The following is an 11,173-nucleotide window of genomic DNA, read 5'->3' as shown; positions in this document are numbered from 1 at the left end:
AGTGGCAGAGCTAGGATTTTTGCGTTGGGTGTGCACTCCAAAACTTCATAAGACCGCAAATTCATTATACGAGTATAAAATTACCAAAAGTACAATACCAATATATTAAAAAGTGTGAGATCATGTGATGAAACATTGGTGATTGATGAAATTGGCAGAGCAAAGTGATTTAGCATAATAACATTTGGTTGATGTTCATGAGTTGCTAAGATATGCTTGGATAGCATAGTTGGTTTGATGCGTTATCATTAGTTGAGTATGCTTATGTTAGCATGTTGGTTTTGCATAGAGTTTGTGTTGTGTTGCGTGAACTGATATTGAGTCAAGTCGGGAAGGACTTGTGCTTGTACTTTATTGTTGTTTGATTCATGTGGAGGTGTTGCTCGAAGGTGAACGTGGTTGATGACGGATCGATGAACTAAGTTCAGGGAGGAACTAAGGTTCTGCAACTGAGGTTCTGTGACTAGGTTCAAGAGGAATTGAGGTCGTGGTGATCGAGAATGTCATACGGGACGTTCGAGCTGAGAGAACAATGCATGTGGAGACAAGGCTTCACGATGGACGCTGGAGGCGATCTGATCGTGAGAGGACATCAAGACTAATACGTGTTCGAGTTGGAACAGACACGAGGGAGTCATGTATTAGCTGGACTTGAGACAAGAGTTAGTATCGGAGATGGACTTTGAGTTGATTACGTATATGCATATATGCATGGGAGATGTGCATGCATGATTACGTAAGAGTTGTTGGCTAATTAGCTTAATTAGCGAAAGTTGTTTGTCCTCTTGTGATTAGAGGAGGATAGAGACCAGATTGAATACGACAGGGAGTTGTAGTTCAATTCGGTCACGTTTGTGCATGTGGCTACCCTATAAATAGAGAGGTCTGTTATATTGAGTAGAGCACAACGAAGGGCGCAGAACGCAGCAAAGAAACTCGAGAGAGAGCTGTTTTGGGATTTTGTGGAAATCCTTATTCGATTCTTTGGAGAGGCTTCTTGTAAACTCATCTATGAATTGAAAATCAAGTTTCGTAAGTTGATGAGTTGCTGATTCAGAATTTTCCCTCTGTTTTATATTTTGCATGCTCAGTTTTTGTTTTCAGTTCATTTCATGTGTCTATGAAGTTTCATCTTGGTTTCATCAATCCAAAATATTGCTAGAATATCAAGTGTTTGATCTGAGAAAATTTCAAGTGGATTTGGTTTGTTCTCGAGGAGCTTTTTGTTAACTCGACTAAGTTATGATCTACTCGATACTGGTTGATACAGTCTGCTTCGATCAGGAATAACTTTGGATCCACATATCCGATTTACTCGATACTTGTTGGGTTAGTTTCATATTTGAATCTTGTTCCTGTTGACCAAATTTGAGAGCAATCCGACCTGCCGATCTTTCTGTACATCATTTTTACTAGAGCATATATAATCTATTTCATGTGGAATACCGAGTTCAAATCGAGTTTTGGTTTGGTGAGTAAATCTTTGAATTTTGTTTCCGCAATCACTCACCCCCCCCCCCTTTGATTGAGTATTTTGCGCATATTCAATCCTACAAAAAGGTCTTATAATATCTTAAATGCAACAGTTAAATTTCAAATTTGCAAAAATTACAATCTAAACAGTTTACATATAAAATAAGGTTAAAAATAGAAGATTACAATACTACTCAAGATTCTTCACTTTACGCTTTCTCATGACCATGAAAGTCTCGATTATGTCATCCTCACTTACCTGGAGAAAATATCCCACTCAATAAATATGACTAAACAATCGTTCAATAAATTATTACCCATACTATTTATCAACTTATCCTTCACTGACTCATTGAGGAAAATACACTTTTAACACTTGCCATCGCCACTAGTTGGACCAATACGAATTTAACAAGCAAATACACTAAATCATAAAGAACAAGTTTATTTGTTTCAATAAACCTAACAAAGAGCTCACCAAAATTATTTAGGCCTTTGAATCTATCATCTTTATTCATATTATCAATGAAGTTGTCAAGTTGAAGTTCAAGTCTTAGCAATTCCAATCTTAAAATATCATTGGGATAAAACTTGACAAGTGTAAGTAATTTTTATACATCATAAGAAGCAAATAAATTAAATGAATTCAAGGCCGACATGCAAAGAAGCAACTCCATATTAGCCTAGCTCATCAAACTGACTATCAAGCTCTTGCTGAATTTTATCAATAACACCAATATATAATGATCATCAATTGTTTGCTCCGGGTAAAGCTGTAGCGATCTTCCATGAGATACATATTTATCATTCAATGTAGGAACATCAATGCTATGTTTAATGCAAAATAATGTAACCTTTCATTGAAGGAATTCTTCCCACCCGTGAGACCTCATTTGTTGCATTCTATCATTTACCAAACTCACAAGTGACATTGCATTAGCAACATCTTGGTCTCACTTTTGTGAAGACTAAAACAACTTATTTGTGTACCTAAGAATGAGAAGCATCAAGTGTGCATTAAAAACAAACTCAAAAACGTTAACCATAGCATGTATGTTTAGCCAGCCACATGAGGTATTACTTCTTCTTAAGTTTGCCCTTCAATCACAACCGCAACCAGAGGTAGTTCTTCTTGTTGAGTTAGCCATTCAATCACGATCATCTTTGCCTTTCCTTCATATTTCCAAAAAGTGATGCAATGTCTCCATTCCTCTTCATGTCTTAACAATCCTACATTTAGAATTCACAAGTAAAAATAAGTCAAATATTGATTCAAAATATTCCACAGCAGCTACTTATATCAATTCCAAAATGCCAACAGCTAGTTATTTTTTCACACTGACAGAGGCCACACAAACCCAACCTCACATTTCTAAAGCTAACTCGAGCAATCTTCGGTCAACAGTGTAGCACACATTTTGATTTTTAAAATTCCAATTCCAATTACCATTCTAATTCAAGTACTCCACATGAATATCATAGACCATGTAAACATATGAATTAGCGATACAACAAAGCCACCAATGCTTGAGAATTTTGCACAAACAGAAGCACACAACAATGCATGTGTAGCAATCAGACAAGCATTTTAAATATTAAAATTGCTTCAAACCGGAATCGGGGCTTTTGGGGGAATCAGTAGTGTCGTGCTCACGTGTCTCCACCGAAGCGCCTTGCTCATTCTGGAGTTATCTCTAACTTTCACTACTACAGAACTGGCCTTATATGTCGACTCATCACTACCAGTTACTAATGGGTCGGTAGTGATGGGGCATCACTGCCGGTTCATAAGCCACGTGGGAAGAATCAGCCATCATGATTTTTGAACCGGTAGTGATAAGGGTCATCACTGCTGGTCGATGGATTGAGCCGGTAGTGATGCCCTGCTCCCTCATCACTGCCGGTTTAATCCACCGACCGGCAGTGATAGCCTAACATCACTACCGGTTGGTTAAATGAGCCGGCAATGATGTCCCAGCTACATAAAAGTTGTCCTCTCCTTCCACAAGCTCAAGCACAACAAAGAGGAGCTCTGTTCCTACTCGATGATGGCCATTTTTGCTCACTAGGATCTTGGTGGCTTCAAAATTTTGAGGAATCCTCATGTCCTAGGTGTTCCAAGGTGTGTAACTTCCTCTCCAATCCATTTCTATTTGAATTTTATTTGCTAATTTGTCTAGATTTTGAAATGATGGAGATGAACCTATGCCATGATGTTTTGAGACAATGTAGATGCAATTATACCTCATTTATGATATGGAAGCTTCAATTCTAGTGGAAAGTGTCATTATTATTGATTTACATTAGCTATATGTATGAGCATATTTATTTTTGGTTTTTAATGAATTAGAAAATTTAGCCATGATATTAAGGTATATAGAAAACTCCAATTATATTTTTTTTATATTTTAATTAATTAGCAAGCTCCAATATAGAAACTTTAGGTATGAGCATATTTATGGTTGATTTTTAGTGAATTAGAAAAATTAGCCATGATATTTAGGTATGTAGAAAGCTCCAATTATATTTTTTTCTATTTTAATTAATTAGCATGTTCCCAATATGGAAACTTTAGGTATGAGCGTATTTATTTTGATTTTTAATGAATTAGAAAAATTTGCCATGATATTTAGTTATGTAGCAAGATACAATTATATTTATGTATGAGCGTATTTATTTTTTATGTTTCCTTAATGAGTCATAGATAAGGTGTTGAATAATAAAGAAAATTTCTAGGGATGGCACCAACAAATACTCATCAGAAGTGGACGCGAAAGCATGCAAAATGCGGCTCCTCCAACCCGGGCCAATTGCCGGTAGGAGATGACGAGGTAATTTATTTGTTGGTGATTGCAAAATGTTCTAGATGTTATGAATTTGGATTTACAATAATGATATAATTGTAGATGGGCAGAAGATGGATGTACGATGTGAGCCGTGTGAGCACAGAGTACAAGAACAGCGTGGATTATTTCCTGGTACAAGCCGTGACGCACAAGTCAAATACACAGTCTCAATACATGTGCTATCCATGCATCGATTGTGAGAACAAGAAGCATTTCTCCACCACCCAGCAGATACATTCCCACTTGATACCAAGGGGCTTTATGCCTAGCTATACCCATTGGACCGAGCACAGTGAAGCTGAGATCGTACAGGAAGGGCAAGACATTGAAAGAGAAGATGAAGACATGTGCACCGATACGCCGGTCGACAAATACATCGATATGCCGCCTGCTGGAGATACGTTGGCCGATGATGATCTAGAGGAGATGTTGGCTGGCACCGACATCGATGATCTAGAGCAGATGTTGCTCAATGGGAAGGGGAACTTCACCAATGAAAGTTAGTTTGAAAAGTTCCAGTGTATGTTAGAGAACTTTAAAACACCGTTGTTCCTGGGCTGCGAGAAGGAGCACACAAAGTTGCGAACAATGCTTTCACTGCTGCAATCGAAGGAAAGCAACGGCTGGTCTAATACAAGCTTCACAGAGTTGTTACTGTTCTTGAAGAAATTGCTTCCAAAGGAAAATGTGCTGCCAGAAAACACGTACCAGGCCAAGCAGGTTGTGTGCGCATTAGGGTTGGAAGTATAGAAAATACATGCATGTCCAAACGATTCCATGTTGTATCGTGGAGAGCAAGCAGACATGCAAGCGTGTCTCGTCTGTGGTGCAGCACGGTACAAGCATGATGGTGATGATAGCAGTGGTGAAGGAAAGAAGAAAAGGCATCCCGTGAAGGTGATGTGGTATTTTTCCTATAGTCCCCCGTTTGGAGCATTTATTCGCGAACAAAAGGCATGCTGAACTAATGCGATGGCACGCCGATGAGCGCAAGGATGATGGATTGCTGAGACACCCCATTGATTCTACACAGTGGAGAAACATCGATAGGAAATACAAGAAGCCCTTTGCAAAAGATATGAGGAATATAAGATTTGGGTTGAGTACGAATGGGATGAATCCATTCGGCAACATGAGCAGTAGTCATAGCACTTGGCATGTGACTCTATATATTTACAACCTTCCTCCTTGGTTGTGTATGAAGCGGAAGAACATTATGATGCCAGTGCTGATACCAGGGCCGAGGCAACCGGGCAATGATATCGATGTCTACCTGAAACCATTAATGGAAGATCTTGTAATATTGTGGAACAATGATGTGCAGGTATGGGATGCATACAAACAAGAGAACTTCACCCTATGGGCAATGTTATTCGTAACAATCCAAGATTGGCCAGCCCTTGGCAACCTATCAGGCCAGACTGTCAAAGGCTATTGTGCATGCGAGCATTGCTTGGATGAAACAGAGAGCTTTGGGCTGAAGAATAGCCAAAAAATGTTGTACCTAGGTCATCGTATATTTCTTCGCAAGGATCACCCGTATTGCAGCAACAGGAGAGCTTTTGATGGGAAAGTTGAGACTCGATCACCTCCTAAGCATCGCACTGGGAGACATGTATATGAGATGGTAAAGGGACTTAGGGTTATCCTTGGAAAGGGACACGGGAGTACACCGGTTCCAAAATCTAATCTTAGAGCTCCTATGTTAAAAAAAATCTATCTTTTATGACTTAGCATATTGGCCGGATTTAGTGGTTTGACACGCAACCGATATCATGCAAATTGAGAAGAACGTGTGTGAAGCTTGATTGGTACGTTACTAGACATACCTATCAAAACAAAGGATGCACTCCAAGTGCAGAAGGATCTGATATGTTTGAAACTCAGACAGGATCTACATCCCGAAGATATGGAAGAAGGCAACAAATATCTTGGCCCCGCTAGCTACAATCTGAGCAAGGTAGAGAAAATTGCAATGTGCAAGTGTTTGCATGGAATCAAACTTCCATCCGGTTACTCTGCCAACATAAAGAGACTAGTAAACATGAAAGACTTGAAATTAACTGGCATGAAGTCTCATGATTGTCATGTGATGATGACACAGATGCTTCCAATTGCAATTAGAGGTATTCTGCCGCCGAAGGCCCGAAACCCAATCATAAAGCTGTGTTCATTCTTCAATGCGATATCACAGAAGGTCATCGATCCGACCAAGCTAGATAAGCTGCAGGAAGACATGGTCAAGACTCTATCCCAGTTTGAGGTGTTGTTCCCTCCATCGTTTTTTGATATCATGGTGCATCTAATTGTTCACATTGTAAAAGAGATACGGATTATTGGCCCCATGTTTCTACATCAGATGTACCCTTTTGAGAGGTTCATGGAAGTTCTTAAGAAATATGTTCATTACCAAAATCGGCTGGAAGGCTGCATGGCCAAGGGCTAGGGAACCGAGGAGGTCATTGATTTCTACGTCGGCTACATGAATCTCAAATTGATTGGTGTGCCTGTATCTCCCCATGAGGGGATGCTATAGGGGAAAGGGACGATAGGTGAAAACGCATTCCACACTAACAACCCTATTTCATTCACGCAAGCATATTTTGCAGTTCTTCAACAATCAGTTGTAGTGGACCCGTATGTTGAAGAACACCAAAAGATGCTACGCACCAGAAACCCAGGGAAGTCCGATGTTTGGATCGCGCGAAAGCACAGAGGTCATTTTGGCGCTTGGTTACACAGACAGGTGATGCATAAACAGATAGAGTGTGCTCAGTTGAATGTGTTAGCTCACGGATCGTCTACTACGATCCTCGCATTCCAAGGATATGACATGAATGGCTATACATTTTATACGAGAGCTCAAGATAATAAGAGCCCAACCAAAATAGCAGTGTCTGTATAGATGCCTACGACTGCAATGGAAATAGGGAGACCTATTACGGATTCATAAAGGAAATATGGGAGCTCGACTATAGATTGTTAAAGGTTCCTCTTTTTCGGTGCTATTGGGTCAAACTCCCATGGAGTGTGAAGATCGACAAGTACGGTATGACTACAGTGGACCAAAAATTCGTTGGATACGGAGAAGAACCATTTATACTTGCGAATGATGTTTTGCAGATCTTCTATGTTAAGGACCCAAACCCAGCTAACAAGGAGGAGCGCCACGTGGTTCTTCAAGGAAAATGAAGAATTATTAGAGTGGAGAATGTTGTTGACGAGGAAGACTACAATCAATTCGATGTACTACCTCCTTTCGGAGAGGATGTCGACCTAGGTCCCATGGAAGACACCGACGAACCTCGCTATGTACGTCGTGATCATAATGAAGGGCAAATTGTTAAGACAAAGTAGCTAAATTGTATTAATTACTATGTATGAAATTGTTTTAGATGCAATTATACCTCACTTTTGTTATGGAAGCGTCAATCTGTAGTGTATGGAGGAAGATATGTTTATTATTGACCATATTGATTTTTGATTTTAGGTATATACAAAAATTAATTTAAATAAATATGTATTAGGTCTGCTAGGTCAACTTAATGTTAATAAATATAGATAGTACAAACTCAATCAAAATCACCTGAGTAGTGTAGCGGTTTCTTCAGTCTTGGTGTAGGACTTGGGTTCAAGTCTCTACGCACACGTGAAGCTAAAATAAATTTTTTGCACCTCGCGGTACCAGCAATGAAATGGGCTTCACTGCCGGTGGACATATTAGGCCGACAGTGAAACTACTTTCACTGCCGATGTACTTATTGAGCCGGCACTGAAAGTAGTTTCACTGCCGGTTGTCCTAGTGAGTCGGTAGTGAAGGTACCATTTCATTGCCGGTGGTCATATTGAGCCAGCAATGAAAGTCATCACCTATAAAATAGCTCGACGCCCTGCATCCTTTGACACTTAGAAAATTTTTCCCGTTCCCTATGACGTCCGCCGAAACGCCTCCCGACGCCAAGGAGCCCACACCGTCGGAGGTCCACGAGCCCGTTCCCGCTGTCCCTGTCCTCCTCGATGCCATCATCCTCCTCCCCTCCGCTGTCAGTGTCCTCCTCCCTGGCACCATTCTTGTCCTCCTCGACGCCATTCCCTATCCTCCTCGATGCCGTCGTCCTCCTCCCTAACGCCGACCCCATCCTTAGTCTCAAACACCGCCTTCCTCAGAGTCGCTTGCCTCTATGCCGCCGCCCAATCCTCGAGGCCGCGTTCCTCCACGCAGTCGTCCCCGTCGCTGTCGTCCCTGAGCTCCAATACATCATCGCGGTGAGTACTCCACCGCACGCCGTCTCCCTCCACCTCTCAGACGATGTTTGTGGTTGCTGCAAAGTGATAGGTACTGTGAGGTTAATGGTTGATTTGGTAATTGAGTTCTTGTTTCACCACTGGGTGGTTTAGTCAATTGAAATTGAGCTGAGTGAGCTCGGTTCTAGTGTTTAGAACTTTGGTGCTCAGGCAATCGATTTGGTGGTAGTGCTGTGTTGGTGGAAGTGCTGTGTGAGAGGTGCTTATTTACTGTATTGATTTTGCCTTTAGCCGAATTGCATTGTGAGTATTTCGGTTTTCCTCTCTTGATTTAATTCTGGAAGAGAAGGAAAATCTTTGGTACTACTCTGATATTTTGCTACTCGTTTAGTGTTTGTTTCATAAAGAGTAATCCTCTCCCTGTCAGCTTTTATGTCCTGCAGCATTGTCCAGGAAGAAAGCTCAATTTCAGAGACATTTTTTTTTCAGTTTTACATCTAGTTGTGATCTTAGCTTCTAGCCCAGCTTGTGATGTGTCAAATGGACAATTAGGGAACAGGATATCATAGTCCTGGGGCCAATTATTCTATTTATCTGAGAGCAATTTTATTCAATCATCCATATGCTGTTCAGTTCATTATCTTGCTTGATGGGAGGGGGTTTTGCTTCTGTACTTATGGCACTTACGTGTATGTTCATGTTCAGTGTATATGAACTACTTTGTTTCTTGATTTTTATATTAGGGTGGTCCTCAAGCATATTTTGTAGTCGCAAATGATGAAAGGAGATAATTATTTACCATACATATGACTACAAAGCTCCACCGGGATGGTTATTACACATGCACATTGCACGTCTTTTCACTATCCCAGTCAAGCTTACAGTCGTATATAATTATCTCCATAATCTGATGCGGATCAATCAAATAATAGACTCTTTGTTGGATGGTGGTTGCATATGATGGTGGTGACTGATTTTTGTTTTTCTTTGTTGCTTTTCTTCTTACACCCTAATGTATAAATACTGATGCTATGCTTATTTTTGTACTGATCAATGCACCCTAATGTATAGACAGCCTCTCTCCCTCCCTCGTCGACTTTATCTCTACCTCCCTCATTTCTCAGCTCTCTATATGTACACTACTCAAACGCTCATTGTCATCGTATGCAGAACTTCTAGGAAGGAATGGCACCACCAACTACCGATCTAGCCCAGGTGCCAGAAGGAGATGTAGTGCCACCGTCAAATATTGAAGAAGGTAGCCTGAGCCACTACCTCAATTTGGAACAAATAGGCGCCTGTGGAGTTGATAAAGTAATTCATAATTAGATGAATGCATCTCTTCTACATAGTATCGTATATGTTCCCAATAGTTTTTTCGCATTTGCGCAGATGCTTGATACTTATTGCTCCGGAGGGCCACGACAATGAGCAATCCTAGGCGCAGCATCATGTCCGAGGTCCCTCAAAGATGCCTATTGGGCAATTTGTGATCACGGAGGTCTCTCCAGCAGGGTAGCTAACTGCACCTGAGAGAGTTCTGGGGCCATACAAGTCAGTCTATGAGATTGCTGTTAAGGATCACATGCCCATCAGCTACAGATTGTGGACTAGCGAACGAGATGATCCGCATGTGATTCCTGATTCGATCAAGAACGACATCTTGTGGCCCAGGATATTAGAGAAGTTTGACTTCCCTGAAGGGACAGATATGGAAGTAGTTAAGCGTAAGATGCTAATGATCATGGGCCTTTCATTTAAGAACTGGAAGGGCAAATTGAATAGAACATATGTGCAAAAAGGTACAACGCTAGATTTCCGCAAGTAGCCGCAACTGGAAGATCATTGGCAAGCCTTTACGGAGTACAAGTCGTCGGAAGAAGCATAGAGGTTGAGTGCGGTCAACAAAGCGAACTCAAAGAAGAACCTCTACCCCCACAAAGTCGGGAACCATGGGTACATGTGGAAAGAACGGCAGTGGCAACAACAGCTAGATCAACTGCAAGAGAGAGGTGTCACGCCTGAGATGGAGGACTGGAGCGATCGATCGACACACTTCCTTCTTGGGAGGGGGTGCTTCTTACTCGTCTGATGGAAGCTTATGCTTTACGACCTCCAAAGACCAGGAAGTGACACAAACGCTTGCAAAAAAACTTGCAGAAGCCCACGAGTAGTCTGCACAAGGCTCTTTCAAGCCAGACAGGGATAGGGACGAGCTCTCTGGCCTTGGGAATCAAGGAGCACGATGGTTGCACACGAGGCGTTGGGGTGATGGGTTGGAAATATAGATTCCCAGGCGAAGTCGATAGTTACAAGAGTCGAAAGAGATCCCAAGCAAAGCGAGATGTAGAACGAGAGGCAGAACAAGCTAGGATGATGGAAATGCTTGAACAAGTGCTAAAAAAGGAGAGGGAATATGCAGAAGAAAAAAATAGCACAAGCCCTCATGCGTGAACGAGGCACCATTGTGAGCGAACAGGAACGGCCAGCAACGTCTCCTGAGTTTGTACGCTCTAGCCCTGGTGGTCGTCGGAGTAGCTGTGCGTCCACGGGAGTTCCGGGAGCTGACCCCATCACTTTTCCCGTGGACCTCATCACAACACGTACAC

The 11,173-nt window shown here is 41.5% G+C and overlaps 1 pseudogene; it reads right to left on the bottom strand.

The window, feature by feature from the left end:
* The window catches only part of LOC133890224 (uncharacterized), a 33,221-nt pseudogene extending 24,763 nt beyond the window's left edge, over window positions 1-8,458 (bottom strand).
* Between the last annotated feature and the right edge of the window lie 2,715 nt (window positions 8,459-11,173).

Source organism: Phragmites australis, chromosome 14 (genome assembly GCF_958298935.1).
Source record: "Phragmites australis chromosome 14, lpPhrAust1.1, whole genome shotgun sequence".
Lineage (NCBI taxonomy): Eukaryota > Viridiplantae > Streptophyta > Magnoliopsida > Poales > Poaceae > Phragmites > Phragmites australis.
The sequence above is the reverse complement of the archived record's forward strand: the minus strand, read 5'-3'. Positions and strand labels throughout refer to the sequence as shown.